At 43.8% G+C, this 20,000-nt stretch overlaps 1 long non-coding RNA gene across 2 annotated transcripts; it reads left to right on the plus strand.

Moving 5' to 3' along the window:
- The first annotated feature begins 74 nt into the window (after positions 1-74).
- Positions 75-19,683, plus strand: LOC141420510 (uncharacterized). 2 transcript variants are annotated; one of them, XR_012445054.1, is made up of 5 exons: positions 75-213; positions 1,711-1,769; positions 2,142-2,326; positions 6,672-18,726; positions 19,265-19,683. It is a non-coding gene; the product is annotated as an uncharacterized lncRNA (long non-coding RNA). The 2 variants fall into 2 exon arrangements; XR_012445055.1 differs by lacking the exon at positions 2,142-2,326.
- The last annotated feature ends 317 nt before the right edge of the window (positions 19,684-20,000 follow it).

Consider the following 20,000-nt stretch of genomic DNA (forward strand, 5'->3'; position numbering starts at 1 on the left):
CCTGTACCTGTCGCTCGGTTCCCAGGGCGCCAGCCTCGGGTGGAAGGCTGGGTCACCCGCGCCGGGCAATACGCGTCCGTACAGCCTGTTTCCAGCAGTTCTGCGGCAGACCAGACTCCTGGCTTCTGAGTCCTTTACCTCGCTTGGCCTTGGCACCAACAGTGCGACTTTGCGGCTGTCACTTCGCCCCCGCCTCTGCCGAAGGTTGAACTTGTGAGTGGAGCCAAATAACTCCTGCCCTATTGTGCCTCCCCCACGCATTAGTGTAGCTCAGTGGGCAGAGCCCAGGGCAGGAAAACACCGGTTTTGACCGCACCTTATGCCACGAGCTCCCCTCGTTGCTCCTTCAGGCACTTTCCCGCGTGTGCCTGGCCTGTCATTCTCTAGAGGCGTGGAGCCCCGGGCCAGCTTTTCCTCTTCTGACCGTGTCCTCTGGTTGTTTTCTTTCCTTTAAAGAGGTGACATCTCTCCTCCTAAAGGACTCAAGAAAAATGGCCAGAGTAGCGACCTGCAGCCAGTGAGGGGCTGGGCGGGAGATGTGGGCTTTTCCGTTAAATGGGAGCCCCGGGCCTGAGTGTGGAGCGCTGCGGTGGGCGTGGGGAGAGCTACGCGCATGCGCGCACCGGGCGGGTGGGAACAGCTCAGTTCAAGCTCCATGGTGACTTCTGCAAGGCAGCTATCGCTGGTGTCTCTGCAAAGGTTGAGGACTTAGTGTCTGCTTCCATTTATAAAACCAGCTGTTAGGGACTGCCGGTTCTGCAGGAGAGAGAACCTCCCCTGCTGAGTTTTAGGCTAGGTGAGTTGAGTGTTTTCAAAACAGTTGATAGTTGAGGAGGAGGTTTACAAATACATACAAACTATGTTCTTTTGTTGTCAAACCAGCCTCTTAAAAATTGTACTGGGTGTACAGGTACAACAATTGGTTTTGTTATTGTTGTTTTGTTTTCTTTTTTAACACTTCCAAAGGCTTTTATTGATCACCTATATTTAACAGGTGTACTCCAGATGCAGCTTTAGCAAAAGGTTGCTCACAGAGCTTCATGTTCTCCACTTGTCTTTTCTTGCCTGCCTCCCCCCGCCACCTCTATAGACCAATATCAGATGAGACTGCTTTACTGGTTCCATAGATGTATAAAATTAAAAAAGACGCTTACCAAAGGAAAACTCCCAAATACAGTTATTAGTCAGTGATCACTACACTAGCTGTCCAGAGCTTCACGTTCATGTCTTCCGATTATCCCCATTTTACTGGGAAGGAGGAAATAAATTCAGAGAGAATTCAGTATATTGTGACATTTACAAAAGTTCTTACAATATATCATAAAGAATTCACCCCCTCCAACATTCTCCTTTCTCCCCCCTCCACTCCTTCCTGGAATAGTTTCCACAGGTTTCATTTTTTCCATTTACTTACATGAGTGCATAATATTTCCATCATAGTCGCTCTCTTACACCCTTTCCTTCCATCCTCCCCACTGTCAAACCCATTTAAAGCCATGCCAGAATTAAGGCATTTTCTACAGGCATCGAGCTACCTTGGGAAAAGAATAGTACTTCTGGCACAGCCAGAGCATTGGTGACTTGGCACAACCATGCTTCTGCTTCCCAATTGAGCACTTAATATCACTACCTTACTCCACTGAACTGTTGCATAGCTACGGAGTTTTGGGGCTGTGGGGAATTCCCTCAAAATAATGTTTTGTTTTTCAGGAGCCCTTTTCTACTGGTCTTTTACTTTGCAGGCTCCTGGTCTTCTGAAAAATATGCAGGTATGTTTACCTCTTCTCATGTTGCTCTCCATGCTTTTGTGAAATGCACAAAGGCAGGGGTGGGATGTGATGGGGGTGGGGATGGGACAAGAGTGACATGCACAAATGCACGTATATATGCCATAAGTTCACAAAAGATTTCATTCATGGACCATGAGCTGACCAGGCAAACTCCAGATGGAAAAAAAATCTCATATTGCGATGTGACTTGAACAATAATAAAGGGATCGACAAAGTCCTATGTGATCAGAGAAGAGAACTTGAGAGGTTTCTAGGTTCATCGCATCCGTGCACATGTTCTTAAACAGTTTCTAAGTAATTGTTATGATTTGATGTATTGTGCACTATTTTTTGTTTCTTTCTTTGAAACAGGGTCTTGCTATGTACCTAGACTGGCCTAGACTTGAGATCTTCCTTCCTCCCCCTCCCAAGTGCTGAGATTACGGGCATGTACCACCACACCATGCCTGGCTGCATTTGTTCTTTAAGCAATTTAGTTGGATTCTTTCACATGGAACATAAAGAGCCCCAACTAACATAATATTTTTTGAGCTTGGGTGAGTTATCTATTTCCTAACTTCAATTTCCTCATCTATTAACTGGGAAGAATAGGACAGACCTCCCAGGTAGCTGTAAGGTTTAAATAACATTTAAATTTATGCTGAAAATAGCATTGCTATTAGTGAGATAAAAATTATAGTGTGGGAGACACAGAGAGGATTTATTTGCCTGTGAACAGTGCTTGTGGCACACAGGTTTCAGAGGCCCTCTCTTGTGATGGGCCCTCCCAGGATCTGCAGTTAGAGGTTGGAAATCGGAGGTTGCCTTTTGGAACTCAGAGGTTGCCTTCTGAGCAGGGCAAAGATACTTCCCTGTCCCCTTTCAGTTTGAATGCATTCTTTCTCTAAGAGCACAGTCATGTTGCACAGTCCTCCCACCCCATTCCTGCCTTAACTAGCCTGAGTACAGGTTCATGCCAAGCAAGATCCCCATTCCCTATTTCACTGATTGCAACCTTGCTCGGGAGGCAGAGTGATCAGCGATTATGAATGCCAAAAAGGAAACCCACTTATTTCTGTTATAGAACCAGGAACAGCCTTATCAACAGGAACTATGGCTGTTGTTTATTCACATGGAATACAATCACAATGACTCACATTTGTCAGAAAGGGGAAAAAAAGATGCTAAGTGGTGCATGAGAGCTGGGTGAGATTTTCCTTTAACATTCCTATACTACATACTAATTCACTTCTAACCTGTGAGTTTCTAAGAGCAGAGAGAGGCTGGCAGGAGCCAAGAAGTTTGTGAAAAAACATGACATGCGAAGTCGTAAATCTACTAGCTTATTTTATTGTAGAAAAATTGCAAAGTAAATTCCTGGGAACCATTCTGCCAGTACAGTGACTCCTAGAAGGGATTCCCAATTTGTATCTTTGTATTATTTTTCATATACTGGATACAAATACATGATGTGAAATTCAAAAGGTGTATACAAAAAGGCACATACATGTGTCATTGCAGCCTCCCAGCTGCCCTCCTTGAAGGAAACCACCATTGTCAGTATCTTGTATGTCCCTCCAGAGGTTTTCAGTGGTAGCATTGTCCATCAGTATTGTAATGATGATGGAATCCCCGCTACTCAGGAGGCAGAGATCGGGAGGATCCCAGTTTGAGGCCAAAATGGGCAAAAAGTTAATGAGACCCCCATCACAGCAAAGAAGCTGGGCGTGGTGGTGGGCACCTGTGGTCCCAATCATGGGAGGCATAGGTAGGAGGATTGCAGTCTGAGGCTGGCCCCAGGCAACAACTGCGAGATCCTATCCAAAACCGACTCAAGAAAAAGCTGGGTGTGGGCTCACATGGTACAGCCTAGCTAGTGCTAAGGCCTGAGTTCAAACCCTTGTACTGCTGAAAAAAGAACTGTGATGATGGAAATGGTCTACCATTGCTGTTCACCATTGTAGCCACTGGCCAGGCACATGTGGCTATCGAGCAATGGAAATTTGGGTAGTGTGATTTAGGAGCTGACTTTTTAAATTTAATTTGTATTAAATTAAATTTATATTTAAACAGTGATATGTGGCTAGTGATTACTGTATTGGGACACCCAGTTTTGTACAGATAATACACAACACACAGTCTCCCACTATCCTTCTTCTTTCACTTACCAGTGCCTACATTCCATGGGGATCGATTTTTTAAAACTACTACAAAACATCTGTTGTATTCATGAAGGCAATCTTGGAGAGCCATAGGCCATCACTTTTTTACAACAAGCTTCAAAATCTTCAACATATATAGCGAAAACACCCCACAGCACTCCTAGGTTCTCTATCCCTCCAACTTGGGTTTTGAGGGCTTGACATTGAGTAGTCCGTTTTGGGGACTTGGGGAAAAATTTACCATGAGTCACTGTCCTAAAATACATTCTCCACCCACAAGGCTTGAGCCAGCCCTTTCTTTGTGACTTTTTTTTTCAAAGTAGGCTGTCATGAATTATTTGCCCTGGTTGGCTTTGATCTCTGCCTCCTGAGTAGCTAGGATTACAGGTGTGAGCCACTGGTGCCTGGCTGGCTTTTGATATTTCAAAGGTGATGAGAATCTTTTCCATTTCAAATGGTTCCTGGAGATAGAAATTTAACTACTCTGTTTTAGTGTTCATTCTTTTCTTCTGGAGGTCCCTGTGGAAGGCAGTAGAGCCAGTATTTGGGGTCAGACACATCTGGGTACAGATTTCAGCTCCAAAGGCACAGTCTCTTTAGTTTGTGGGGCAATAACAGTATTTGCGACCTCCAGTCATTCAGTCTATATTTCATACCGAGTTACATGGAGAGGCTGAAGGAACAGACTAAAATGCACTCGGTCATATTCCTGAGTCATCCCTAAAGCAGGGCTTGATGCTAGGCACTGGTGGGAAGGGAGCAAGATCTGTGTGGGGAGGAAGGAGATGTGGTTCTTGCCTTGTCGTGGTTCCTCAAAGTGACCTCAAAGAGAACAGTGCTTGAGTCCCCCTTCCTTCACTATGCCATATTTCCAGGTGGCTGCAGCAACAGCAGCCCTCATTGTATAATCTCCAAACCAGGACTCCTCACACACTGAATTACTAGCCCCAACCTGTTGGCCCATATGGCATCCATGATCTCATTGTGGGTGAACTGTCCTTTCCAGTTGCCTGGCTTTAGGCTTTGCTGTGGCTTGCTTTGGCCAGTGAGATTAAGTAGAAATGAAAGTACAGTTCCAAGTGTTGGCTTGAAGAGGCCTCACAAGGATCTGCTGGTCTTCAGTGTACTTCCGCCTTCACAGGAGAGGAGCATCTCCTCTGAACTACCACCTCTCCACCCTTAGTGGCAGAGTGAGCACAGGTGGGACAGAGCCTCAGGGTAAGGTGGAGCCAACCAGCTAGCATAGTATTAGAACACAACTACATTAGACAGCTACAGCCCTGCATAGGTCATTCTAATCCCTGAGTTACATCACTGCAGCGATAGCTAACCCATCCCTTATTATTTTTTTATATGTTTGTTTATTTTTTTTTTTTTGCTGGTACTGGGAATTGAACTCAGAGCTTCAAGCATGAAGTACTCTACCACGTGATCCACATTTCCAATCCTTTTACTTTTTTTTTGTCAGATATGGTCTAGTGCTAACTTTGCCCAGGCTGGTCTTCAACTTTGATCCTCTTACTTCCACTTCCTGAGTAGCTGGGACCATAGTTGTACAACCCGATTCAGCCTAACACATTTCTTTTTTTTTTTTCAGTACTAGGGTTTTGAACTCAGGACCTCGTACTTCCTAGACATGTACTGTACTGCTTGTTCTATGTGCCTGGTCCTTTTTATTTTAGTTATTTTTTGGATAGGGTCTTGTGGTTTTGCCTAGGCTAGCCTAAACCACGACCCTCCTACATATACTTACCACTTAGCTGTGTGTGTGTGTGTGTGTTGTGTGTGTGTGTGGTACTGGGGTTTGAACTCAGGGCCTACAGCTTGAGCCATTTTACCTGCTCTTTTTTTGTGAAGGGTTTTTTTGATATAGGGTCTCTCAAACTATTTGCTTGGGCTGGCTTCAAACCGAGATGTTCCTGATCTCTGCCTCCTGAGTAGCTGGGATTGCAGGAGTGAGCCACCAGTGCCTGGCAGGGTTGATTTTTTCTAAAAGAAAAACAAACTGCTATCAATTTTCTACCCGCTTGTCAAAGTGGAAAACCCTTCCAAGACAGGACCATACTCATGTACTAGTTTGAGGGCTTGGGAATAAAAAAGGCAAGACCTGGCCCCACACTCTAGTAGACTCACTGATGTAGATATTCTAGTGACCCCAACATTTAGTGAGTAGGTCTAGAGGTGTACAGTTCCCTGATGGCAAGAGGCAAATACCTTGGAAATGACTGGTTCTTGGTGAACTAGAGGAAAGGGCAAGAGAACAACTGGGATTTGACTTAAAAATCTACACCCCTTGAAGCTATGTTTTCTGATGCCCAGAGGATGATTACACTGGAGGAGGTAGGGCAAGAAGCACTTTCACTGCCTACACTGCCTCTTGCAGAAGCTAGACTGCCACAAAGGAGTCCAGCATCAGTTCTGGTTTTCCTGCCTATGTCCTTGTGATTTGCACATACATTATTTAACTGTTTAGGTTTTAATTTCTTACTACATGGAGAGAATTGGTTATAAATTTCATACATTTTAATGAGAATAGTAAGATTTGACAAGCCGGGCTGTGTTAGAAGACAAAATTTGTCAGTTTCTGAGGCAGGAGTTGCATCACTGTTTAGGCTGAGTGAGGAGCAACAAAGCCAGTTCCCTCTTTCATCCTCTAGGACTGAATCTACCTCCTTAGGAACTGTTATGATGCCTTGTCTGAGCTCCCTGTGAGAATAATGCAAGCCTTTTTCTCTTGAAGTTCCAGAACTGTCTATGATGATTTTGCTGGGAGAACAACATTGCAATCCTTTTCCTCTTGAAGTTCCAGAAATCGCTATGATGACTTCCCTGAGCTCCCTTGGAGAAGAACAATGAAGACTTTTACACTTTAAAAATCTTAAATCACCCCTCAGCCATTTTCCCTGCATCCTTATTGGAAATCTGATCGTCATCAGAAGAGTCTGTATCAGGTAGCTTCTGGCCCATACTTTTCTCGCGTGTGACACTGTACATATCCTTAAGCCAAATTGGCCACCTTAACCAGAAAAAGCTCACCTAGGCAAGAGAAGGGGAGATATTAGTTCTGCTTTCCCCTCCGTTTTCCAGCCACAGCACCAAGTCCTCTTCCAACTTGCCTGACTCTCACTTTCCATTGTGTTTCTAGTAACCTCATTCAGCCCCAAAGCCAACCTCATGGCTGGGCTCCTAAAGGAGGCAGACACCTGCCTGCAGAATTGGACGACGGTGCAGGCTGCCTGTACTGGTTACCAGGGAGATTCAGGGAGTATTTTCCTCCTCCACCCTGAGCTGTTGTCTGCTGGGGAGGAGCAGTAATCTGAGAGGGGAGGAAGGGAGGCATTGCAGAGCCCTGCCCTCAGTCTGGTGGGCCTGAGTTGCAGGATGGTGTGCGACACCTGGGACTTCCATCTCAGGTTTCTCCACGTCTTCCATTCTGAGATTGCCGATCTGTCCTGGCTCCCCTCCTTTTCCCTTCTCCCTCCCTGGACTCATGCAGAGCTCCATACATTGACTGTATGACCTGGGGCAGGAAAGACCCTCCTTGCTTCTCATTGTTCCCAGCAAGCCCTACAAGACTTCCCTGATAGAGTAATAATGTTGGCATTTTGTGAATCAGCAGCCATTTTGTCCTCAGGCCTCACTTCTTGAGAAATGGAGCCTCCCCCAGGCAGTTCCACCCCCAACAGCAGCCCCACCCTTAACAGAAATTCCAGCACTCTAAGACAGCTCCACCCCTAACAGAGACTCCCCCATATGCGCTAACTTCCTCAAGCTCCCTCTTCTATGAAAGCCACACCTAGCCCAGAGTCAGTGCTGTGCCATCTTTTCCGGGTCAGCCTGACAGCTTGAGCCTGTCATTAAACCTTGGTCTTAGACGTGAGATTTTTCCTGTGAGCTTTCTTTGTGAGCGGCATTTTTCCTAACATTTCCCAAAGGGCTTTCAGATAGAATAGAACATCTATTTATGTTTCCCATATCAAACAGGCTAAATGAAGAACCAGACAAACAACCAGATGGGAGTTTCCTCCCCTAGACCTAAGGCCAACAGACAAGACTCTCTCACAGAAGCCAGAAAGGGGACACAAGTTCCCCCCAAACCAGATGGGGATCTTTAACAAAAGAAAACACCACGTGGGGACAACAATTCCCCCTCAAAACAGATCCCCAGATTCCCTGGTCTCTTTTAACCCGAGATTTCTACCCTAAAAATGGCACCAACAAATTCCTCCCTTGGAGGGACCAGGTGAAGATCCCAGTGGGACCTTCTCAGACAGGCAGAGTCAGGTTTTGGGGTGCACAGGCCTGGAGGCTACAGGTCCTGTTTGTGGTTCTTGGAGGAGACAATGGGAGGTCCCTGGTGTTAATCTTAGCCTGGCAGCTGCTGGGATTTGTCCTCTAGTTGTCTGCCAGCCTCATTTACCAGCACCTCTGCTGAGGTCCAGCCAGAGTGCAACCCAGGGGGCCTCTTAACACTCAAGGAGTGAGGACCCCCTGTGGATCCCATCTGGGTTGCCGGTTTTGTTACTGAAAAAACTGATCCCTTGGCCTCAATGCCAATTCACAATTTACAAATAAGGAGAGCAAGGTTTTGAGAAGGAAGTAAGGTTTATTATTCATCTGACAAAGAGGTGGACAGGGAGAGTCAACCTCTTGTTGGGTCTGGATATCTAAGGCAGATCAGAAAGTAGCCCATCCCCCATGGAGAACCCCATGAGCCCTGCACCCTGAGAAGGAGTTATGAATCTGCATTTCTGTTCCCTGAGGAAGAGATACAGGGCCTCACAAATCTGCCAGGAAGAGATACAGGGTCCCACAGATCTGCCACAGGACTGATAAACAAAATTCTCTCAATGTTGTTCCCTGCCCCCCAATAAGGGGCAAAAAGACCAGCTCATCTAAAGGGGCCCCCATGCAAATACATGGCCAATAGAAAAGAAAACCTAACTGATACCCTAACCCAGAGTTAAAGCATCCTTAAAAAGCCCCAGCCTTCACCTGTGCAGCGAGTTACTGACTTCGGGCTCTGCTGCACTTCTCTAGCTGTAGCCTTTCCTTTCTCTCTAATAAACCCTACTTCATATACTGGCTTTGGCTCATCGCTCAGCTGCCTCACAAGCCAGTTCTCTGACCTGTAAAGGCAAGGACCCTCGACACCGGCCTGCAACACTTGGAGTCTGGCACATAACACTCTCAAAGCATTGTGTCCCACTTCTGAGAGAAAATGTCTGCCTCTTAAAGGGGAATTTGGGGCTCAGCTTGACTGCGTGATCAGATACATGTTTACCATGCCCACTGGCCTTGCTTCTCCAGGTGTCTAGCACCACTTCTCTGAAGCTATACGTCTTGGCCTGGCAGGTTTACTGCTCTGGTGGTTAGTAAGAGAGAAGGGGTAGAAAGCTGCCTGGTCAAATTGGAGAGCAAAGGGAGCTAATCTTTGTTACTGAATTCTGCAACAATTGGACAAAGAGTGGAAGAACGTCAGCTCCTTAGATACTCACAACTGCCTGTAGAGGCAGTCACTTATATTACAAGTCTAATTTGAAGCACAGAAAAGGCAAGTGGCCACCTGAGCATCCACTGTTGAGAAGCTGAAAGCTTTGAGGGTGTCCTCTCCATGTATTTGAATTATTAACTCGTGTAGTTCTTCACTTCTGGCATCAGTGGGTTTGTATTCCACAGCTATTTTACCACTTTCTGAAATAAAGTTAATGAAGATTTATTCAGAATTTTTCTTGCTCTAAAACTTCCTAGATAAAATAGTAGCACTCAATAATGAACCTTTTTTTTTCCTTTCTCTTATTTTGTATTGTTTATGGTGGCACTGGGGTTTGAACTTAGGGCCTCACACTTGCTAAGCAAATGCTCTACCACTTGAGCCTTTTTTTTTTTTTTGACACAGGGTCTCATTGTATAGCTTAGGCTGGCCTTGAACTCACGATCCTCCTGCCTCAGCTTCCCCAGTGATGGGATTGTAGGCCTGAACCATTGTGCCCAGTATGAGACAGTCTTCTGATTTCAAAATGAAAAGCATTTTCCTAGAAATGTCTTCATCTTACACTCCAGGGTTTTTTTTCCCCCTTTTTAAATAAGAAGTTTAAGCAAGATGCTTGATTTGAAGGGAAAACCATGATTTTTTTTACAAGAGTAATTTGTGCCTAGTTAAAGACAGATTTATAACAAAAAAAGTTATAAAATTGTAACAGGGGTTTAAAATTTGCTTTTTGTTGAGCAGGAATTAGATAATTGCAATGTCTCTTTTCCATAGAAATGGAAGGAACAAATTGCCAGTGAGGAAAATGTAACAGGGATCACAAAAGAAAAGAACATTTTTGTATAGCCAGCTTGCCTGTTGGCCGGTTTACTCTGTTGATTTAACTGACAGGGTTGTGTGTCATTAACTCTTAGACTTTGGGCTATGAATCATCCAGCTCTTCTACATGTGAGGAGAAGGAAATTTTTGACCTTGGGTGGTCATACTAGGCCTGTTATTTTGAAGGGGCTCCCTGGCTAAAGATCAGCAAGACTCTTCTGTATGTCACGAGCCATCTGCTAATGTCAGCAGTCTAGGATGTGACTCCTAATCCACATCTAAGCCATGGTTCTCAGCCATCAGGTTTCCTAACTCCATGCTTAGTCTTCATCAATATTTGCTTGTGTTTTCTGTTGATTTTTGTCAGGGTTTTGACTACTGAGGTAACTGTATCATAAGTAAAATTAAACGATTATTTTAAAGTCTGTTTATGGCAAGTCTTCTGACCACATTTTTTTGTTGTTTTTTGGCAGCACTGGGGTTTGAACTCAGGGCCTCATGCTTGCTAGCAGGCACTCTTGCCACTTGAGCCACTTGACAGCTATGGCAAGTCTTTTCTAAATGACCATTGCATAATTACAGTTAAACAACTATTATCTTGAGTGATGCTTATACAGTTAGGCCTTACATGTGTCTATGACTAAAGATATGTGAAGTTATATATTTAAACTGTAGCCGAATGTTGTACAAATGTTTGCAGAGTTAAAAATGTATAAGTTTGGTAAATATAAAATAACAAGTCAGGCATCAGTGGTTCACACCCATAATCCTAGCTACTCAGGAGGCAGAGATTAGGAGGATCACAGTTCAAAGCCAGCCCAAGCAACTAGTTCTCAAGACCCCATTTTGAAAAAACCCAACATAAAAAAGGACTGGTGGAGTGGTTCAAGGTGTAGGCCCTGAGTTCAACCCCAGTACTACCAAAACAATAAAATAAAATGACCAACTGATGCTATCTTTTATCTAAGATGCACTGCATCTTTTTTTTATCTAAGATGCACTTACATTTAAAAATGATCAATAGGACTTTTGGCATTTCTGTTATTTATGATCAATGCCATTCAGAGGCAAGAGGCCATTTGGGTTAGTCCTGCTGTTTGGAGCCTGAACTATATCTATTTGTCTTGGTTGGGTAAACATTGTTATATATATGAGATGCAACTGAATGTTAAAAATTGGGGCTATTTGGGGTCACTGACACTGCCTGCCCAAAACTCATGGGAAATCTAGGGTTTTGAAATTTGTCAGTGTGATAAACCTGACATCCTACCTATTCAAAGATTTAATGTTTTACTCCAAGGGTAGCAACTAAATTATGTGTGTGTGACCTCTGTAAAACAGTAATGCTGTTGCTGACTCCTTTGTATATTAAATATATTTGTGTTTTCCAAGCTTATAAAACTTTCTGAAATGGAAAGTTTAGGAAAATCCTGTACCAAGCTGGTACCAAATTAAAACTGTTAGTAATGGCTGCCTTTTGCAGGCTTTTGTGCATGTGTTCCTAACTATAACAAGAAGTTAACGGTGCTGATGTAATGTTGCCAGTCATGATTAATTATTACCCTACAATGCTGAAAACAATAGAAATACCCAGACTGTTCTGTTAGTTGCTAAACTGTTTATCAGAATTTTAACCATGGCTATTTTAACATTTTTGTTTGCTCATTTTGCTTTGTCATTGTATCTGTGATTCTTCTAGAGCATTTGCAATCAAATCTGGGGAAAATGACTCTTAACAAGTCTACTGAATTTGCTTTTTACGTATCTGTTTTTGTTGGGTTTTGTTGTGTATTATGCTTGTAAAACCTTGTAACTCTTGTCAAGATTCTGCAGAAGGACACTTTCTAATAAACAGCCTGAGCATCTTTGAAAGTTGAGACATCACCTGTAAGACAGAATTAGACTTAAAAATGGATGACAGGTATGTAATACTACACCAAGTTATTGACTGAGATGGGGTCTTGCGAACTATTTGCCTGACCTGGCCTTGAACCACGATCCTCCCAGCTTTAGTTTCCCAAATAGCTAGGATTACAGGCATGAGCCACTGATGAATTATTTATGTCATGTATTTTGTCACAGCGACGAAAGTCTGACTAACACAGATAGGCTAGGCCAAAACTAACCAAAAACATGTAATACTTGTATCAGAGTACTCAGGACACAGCATAACAATCACTTCTAGGCATCCAAAAAGAGCTTCAAAGTCAATGACTGCAGCCAGGGTAAGGCTTTTGGTAAGGTCTTAGCATCAGGGTGTCTTGTCACACTGTAGAGCACTGCAGGCCTTGGGAACTCCTGTGCATAAGGCCCTCCGCTGGGTGCTGGAGAACACTGTGTGAGTAAGATGACACAGTCCCTGCAGGAGATGCAGGCTACTGGGGAAAGAGACGTAGTCAGAAAAGTGCATACAATACAGCAGGTTCAAGGGCAGAGACAGACACATAGCATACTCAACAGGAACACGCAGACTGGGGCAGTCAGGAAAGGCTTCTTAAAGGAGGTGATACCTGGGCTGAGTCTCAAGGCAAGAGCAAGAAATCTTCAAGAAAAAGGAGAGGGTATTCCAGGTGAGGGACCCAGGAGAGAGGACTGCAAAAGTTAAGGCCCAGAGGTGAGTCTATTTAGGAATCATGAATTCTTGCTGTTGCTGGTGGATAAAGCTAAGTCATATAGCTGCAAGAGAAGAAGGTAGAGGTAAAGTTCGAGCACCGGATCACAGAAATGTGCTTGCTCCTCATATGCCCCCAGGGCTTAATTAGGGAATAGAGTAAGTATAATTCTACATCCTCCACATTCTTGGGGAAAGAGGTACAGAATGAAGATTTTACAGGGACGGGTCAGACGGTAGGTGCTCGGCATTATGGGAAAACCCTGCCATTGATAATGAACACTCATGCCAGTCTGGCATAGCAATAGCACAAACTTCAGGGCTCTGGAAGGCTTGCTCAATTCTTTCTCTTGGCTGGGGAGTCAGTGTGGGCAAGTGATCACAGAGATGGAGGAAGGGGCACCCCTGAGGCCTGCACGTGAGCACTCTCCGTGAACCTCAGAAGCTGGAGGAACCTGGAAACCACCTTCCTGGCCAGCTTGCAGCCTGCTTCCCAGGACAGCAATTGCTACATATCCATTTCCCATTAAGGAGGGTATGAAAGGTGAAAGCTCATTAATCATTGAAATCTCACTAATCAATTACCAAAAAAAAAAAAAAAAAAAAGGAAAAGAAACCTGAGGTGCCCACAACTACTCAGGCTCACTGCTAATTCCACAGGTCCAACTACAGGGTAAATAAAACTGGTGGAATAAATCTTACGATAGCCCTCCAGTTCCCACCTCATGCTGGCAACACTGACAGGCCCCGATGTGCAGAAAAACTGTTGCCTACAAGGCCCCTTCCTTTTTTTTTTTTTTTCTTTTTTACAAGGCCCCTTCTGAAGCATAGGGCAATTACCTCACATCTGTTCTATTACCACAGGTCCTACCCATGGCCTCTGCCCATCCCTACTGTGCCAAGCTCATCATAAAACACCATGTCCTTTAGACAACCTCAAGCTGCAAGTCATTTGTTGGCTCTGCACTGCTTATGGGCTCGGTCCCAAGTCTGTGGTCTATAATCTATCTGACCACTATTTCCCTAAACACAGGGCTTGGCTTGGCATAGTGGTCGCTCCACCACCCCCTGACTACTCAACTCTGCAAGTGGGCCACCTGGCAGTTCCTGTTGTTCTTCACAGGGGCGCCTCAGGTCTTTCACATCTAGGGAGTCCCTCCCAGGGCTGGCAGAGGGACTCAAGTGGTATAGCGCCTGGTGGCTTATGGATGTTTTAGCATTTCTTAAAAATACTTTTATAATTTTTACATGTTTTTCAGTGAGTATGTGTTAGTCTTCTCAGTTTTCATTTTTTAATAGATAATGTTTTCAAGTGGTTAAAAAAAGTACAAAAAGGATGCACCATCAGAAGCTTAAGTCCCTGCCACCCTTCCCACATTACCACTTTCTTGGATAGCCCCCCAGATGTTCTCTTAGTGTATTACTTTTATAATGGAAACAAGATATTACAAAAAGGATATCTTAGTGCTGGATGAGAATTTAGGAGGCATGTGGTTGTGTTTGTGAGTGAGACTTCAGAAAGCTTGCTTCCCCCAAACACACACACACACACACACACACTCACACACACACACACACACACTCACATACTCACACACACACATGCATGCACACGCAACCTCACCACCTCACCAGAACCTCTGTAGTCGTCACTGAGCCCTGGCAGATGGGCCACTAAAGCAGGAGGCTGGAGATAGGGGAGCTTGGTCCTCCTGGTTTTGGTTTTCATTTCACTCCCTTTCTTCTTGTCCCTGGGGACTGAGTTTTATCAGTGTGACTAAAGAAGTAAGCACGTGCTCAGAGACTGCTCCATCAATCACCCTCACCTCCGATGGTCACTGCTTCCCTGCTTTTATCTACAATCACCAATGATGAATGTATGCAGTGATCTCAGGCCCACACTCCAATTGGCTGTAAGGAATGCTCTCAGCACAAGGGGACCCAGAAAGAAGAAAAACATGGCAGAATTGGACCAGAGAGAAAATCACTGGCTTCTTCCACTGCTTACACAAAGGAGTGGGATTGGAGGGTTGGTCCCAAGCTGGAAAATCAAGGGGGACAAGTTTTTCTGGCTAGTCTCTCCTTACATATAATTTCTGACCTTGTTTTTCTTTTAAAACATCTTAATTTCTTTCAAATATGAAATTCTTGTTCACTAAAAAAATTTACAGGGGGAAGGGGGGATAAAGGAGAATGTTGGAGGGAGTGAACTCAAGAATGTTATATGTAAGGACTTTTGTAAATGCCACAACATACCCTCAGCAGAACTATAAAAAAATTATATCATGAAAATCCCTCTCTCTCTTCCTTACAACCTAAGAGACACTTAAAATTGGTGTAAATCCTTCTAGTTCATTATTATACATATACACACATTTAGTTTTTTTTTAGATAAACATGTGAGATATATATATATATACACACACATAGTGTCTAAGTTACATCTTTCACTTAATATGTTATAGATACTATTTTATTTCAGCACATGGGGATATATTTTATTTTTTCAGTACTGGGGTTTGAACTCAGGGCCTACACCTTTAGCCACTCTACTAGTCCTGATTTGTGAATGTTTTTTTTCAAAATAGGGTCTCTTGACCTATTTGCCTGGGCTGGCTTGAACTGCAATCCTCCTGTTCTCTGCCTCCTGAGTAGCTAGGATTGCAGGAGTGAGCCACCGGCACCTGGCTGTTTCATTCTTTATAATGGCTCCATAGCATTCCATGATACAGATGTGTCATCATTTCACCAGCTGTTCTTCTAGGAATAGACTTTGTTCACTTACAAGAACACTGAAAAAATCCATCCTTATTCATATTTTTGCATACATGGGAAAGTAATTCTAAGAGGTAAATTCCTTGAATTGGAAGTTCTTGGCTATCCTTTTATTAGTGGGCTCTCCCTCTCACTCGCTCTCTTATCTCCTGTTTCCATATGTTAAGGAAATAGGCAGCATCAGAGAGGTGGTTCCCAAACATGCTAGTTATTTGCTACAAATACTATCCTTGTCCTCAGGGTACTAACAATCCAGCTGGGGAGAAAATGGATAGATGGAAAACTAAATGATAAAGGAATCCCAGACTAATCTTAAGATCAGAAGGGCCTCAGGAGCTTGGGATATAGCTCAGTGGTTTAGTGTTTGCCTTGCATGCATGAGGCCCTGAGTTCAATCCCCAGTACCACAAAAAAAAAAAAGAAAAAAAAAAGAAGGCCTTGGGAGGTAATGTATCACAACATATTACAAATGCTGAAGGATGGCCATCCAGTTATGTGACAAGATGAAAGAGCCAAGATCAAATCATAGTCCCTCAACACTGTGGTGAACAACCATGGGAGCTCATTTAATTTGAGACTCAGGTGTCTTATCTGGGAAGTAGGTATCTTCAAATGTACATAAGAGGATTTTACAGAATGAGTCACTGCAAGAAACAATGTTTAATTTATACAATATAGAACCTGGCATGCAGTGGATACTCAGTAAATGTTAGTGGAACCACAGAAGCTGTTACAAGGTGAGCCACTCTTTCCCTGACTGGAAGTGCAAATTATTTGAAAGTCCTTGCCTATACAGAGCTGAAATCGCCCCCCCCAACACACACACACACACACACACACACACACACACACACACACACACACACACAGAGCTTATGGCCAGCAGCCCTAGTATCAGACAGCAAGTCTGGAACAGACTCTGCCAAAGGAGGAAGAGAAAGGGAATCCTGAGTGCACAGGAGTAGAGCAATCAGCAAGGAAAGGAAAGGATCATCCCTCTTCTTTTTTTTAGGGGGAGGGGTCGGTACCTGGGTTTGAAGTCAGCGCTTTGTGCTTGCTAGGCAGGTGCTCTACCACTTAAGCCATGGCCCCAGCCCTCTGCAGCTGTCTTTGAAGAGTATTCTGCATCCCCAACTGGCCTCTGTTTCCACTGTAGTGCTTCAACAAGGCAGGGACTGAGTGACCCAGGGGTGCACAATTAGCTGGAGCCCACAACGGCTTGGCAGTAGAGCTGAAATTAGTTGTTTTGTCATTGTTGGCTATTTTCAATATCCACTGTTATTTTTGTACACTTAATCCCATGCTGGTTGTCAATACTAATGCTAATTAATAACAGCAGCTGTATTATTTGCTGTGTATTATGGAATACATGCATTATTTCTTAAATCCTCACAACTCTGTGATCAGGGAATCAACATTATACCCTTTATATGGAGAAAGAAACTGAGGCTCAGTAGGTCAAGTAATTTACCCAAAGCCACACTACAGGGAAGTGGCAGCAGCAAGATTTGTACATGGGACTTTTGTGTCAAAGCCCATCCTCTTAAGCCATGACCATGAATTCCCTTGCCAATGTTCTAAGTACTAAAATTGGGATCCCAATGCAGAAGCTGTCACAAGCCAAAGGTGTGTTGGTGAGAAACTGAGGGACTGACCCAGGAGGAAGCATCTTAATTAGGAAGCATCACTAGCTGGCCCAAGGGTTCTAGAAAAAGGTGCAGAGAGCAAAGACTCCAAGCTGCACTTGTGGCAGGCCTGTGTTCCTTAACACAGCTATGCTGGGTCAATCCAAGAGCTACTTCTATGACAAAATTTAACTTTACCGTTCATTTTATAAAGCCTGACTCCCAGCCTCTTGAGTCTACATTACCATTTTCTTACAGCAAAGCCCTGAGACCAGATACCTTTATCATACATACAACCACTACTTGTCTACAGGCCTGACGCAGAGCATTTAATAAGCTCTCAAAGAACAGTGTTAGCCTTCAAATCTTTTGCACCAGGAGAGCCAACGGCAATTAGAAAGGACGCCACATAGAGCATCATGGATCCACAGAGACTGATGCAGAACTGGAATGCAGGAGAGCATGGAGGAGAAAATAGCATTGAGGAAAAAACCAACTACAAATGAACTTCATTTTATACATCGGCAGCAAGAATTATTATGTATGTTATGCAAAAGAAATTCATGTGTCATTGAAATTTGTAAGTTAGGGCATTTTCTAGCACCTAGCAGAGCCTGTCCCCTGGCAAGTATTCCCTGAGTAAAAGAATGACAGACACAGCCCCAAGGAATAAATGAGGGCCTCAGGCTCTGAGAGCCTGTTGGATTGGGACAGGAGCATCCGCATTGTCCAGTCCTGGCACACTGAAGAGGATGGAGTCTGATCCCTGAAGAAGGGGGTCACATCACGGTGGCTATCTTCTGACCGCACCCTAGCAAGAAAGTGTCCTGCAAGCTGGCTGCTGAGCCTCCTGCCGGTCCCTTTCCTAATGGCTGATCTGGAGACCCATTTATTTCTAATTGCCTGGGAAGATGAACCTCTGACCTGCACAATATCCACCTGGGCTCAGGTTTGCCTATGGGCACTTCATGGGAGATGGTATGTGAACTTCTGTCTTTGCATTTGTCTCTGCAGAGCTATTCCTGCCTCTCAAAGCACAGCATCTGCCAGGTGAGACTCCTGGGCTTGGGCTGAAGGAGTCAGGTTCACTCAATTACTGCCCTGGGCCAAAGGACTCCAAGTGTAATCTTCATTGGCAATCATACATAGGGGAGCAGCCTTCCCTCCCCTTATCTTCCAAACATCCCAGCTATCCCTAGTCATCTACCAGAACGCTACTTCTGGCCCAGTAAAAGGAAAGATCAATCTTGGCAGAAGGTGTGTTGTAGACCTTGGCTACAACAGTTCTTTGTACTTACAGAGGGTCACCGTCCAGATAGGGCATTATGCTTTGCTCTCAAGACAGAGCCTCTCACTGACAGGAGCCAGACAGATCCAGCTGGGATAACCTGACTGTTCCTTGGCCATCTGCAAGCCACAGGCAATATTCTGCTTCTTCAGAAGAGAAAAGTGCAAAAGAGCTTCTTGGTGTCAGGTGAGTTTAGAGTCTCACAATCAATTGTCAATAGTCATTGAATGACCCCCTTGGGTAAGACACTGTTTGGGGACATAGGAAAGTGCCGTCAAGGTGCAAGCAACCTCAACCTTGGCCTCCTTTTGCTCACATGAACCTCATGGTACAAGAAAGTGTCAAATAAAACAGCTTTCTGTTTACTTTTTCTTAGACACAGGGCAGCAGCTGCTCGGGTTCCACCCTTCCTAAGCCTAGCAGAACTTGTAGGAAGGTTGAGAGTGATCAGGTCAGAGTGGAAGGGGGAGGGAGGGATAAATAATAAAAGAGGAGCAGCTTGACAAAATAAAATTCCTGCTCCTGGGGTTATTCCTTTGTCCAGTGGCAGCAGAGCACAGCTAGCTGGGTGGTCTCCAGGCAATTTGCCTGGCTTTCTAGTGCCACCATTCTCTCTTTTGTAAAACAGGGGAGGGTACAAATACTAATGATCATTTCCAGCCCATTATCCTAATAACTCTTTCTTTCTTTTTTTTTTTTTTGAAATTTCATTTCTATATTTCAGAAAACCTACTTGAATACACTTTGAAACAAGAGTACAACAAAATAGAATATGCTTCAAATGTTGAATATACAAACTATTATAGTTCAAATCTGAACACTGGTACTTTCCCTCTTAAACTTCAACTAAAAAAGAAAGGAAGAAAGAAAAGGAAGGAAGGAAAGGCAGAAAAAAGAATAAGAAAACAAACAGCAGGCATTAGAGCTACCTGACAAAAATCCATGCTGAGTCTGAACTTCCAAGGACAGTGGAAATGAAACTGATGTGTCCACACAGGTGCCAGGGCTGAGTGAGTGACACGGTGTGTTACAGCAAAAGGCCGCCTGTTAATTTGTCCACAATTAAGAAACCGACAGACTTAAACTATAAAATGTTCCATATAAATTCTATTAACAATACTGTGCTAGGTACAAGATTTTTAAAAGTTTTCTTTTAATAAAAAAGCTTTACACAAACAAGCCATTAGCTTATTTCAAGAAAGAAAACCAAAAATTAGTCTAAGGCTTTTGTTTTAAATCAGCTTAAGCTATATGGTATATATATATATGTACACATACACACACATATCTGTATGTGTGTGTATGTGTACATATATATATATATATATATATAAACTCACACTAGATTTTTTGCTATCCTCTCTGAAGCTTTTGGATCCGTTCCTCAGTTCACATTCTATAATACCTATATTAGCAGTCTTCACATAGCACCAGTTAAGTGAGCACTGTGCGAACAAAGT

The sequence above is a fragment of the Castor canadensis genome, unplaced genomic scaffold (assembly GCF_047511655.1).
Source record: "Castor canadensis unplaced genomic scaffold, mCasCan1.hap1v2 HAP1_SCAFFOLD_311, whole genome shotgun sequence".
Taxonomy (NCBI): domain Eukaryota; kingdom Metazoa; phylum Chordata; class Mammalia; order Rodentia; family Castoridae; genus Castor; species Castor canadensis.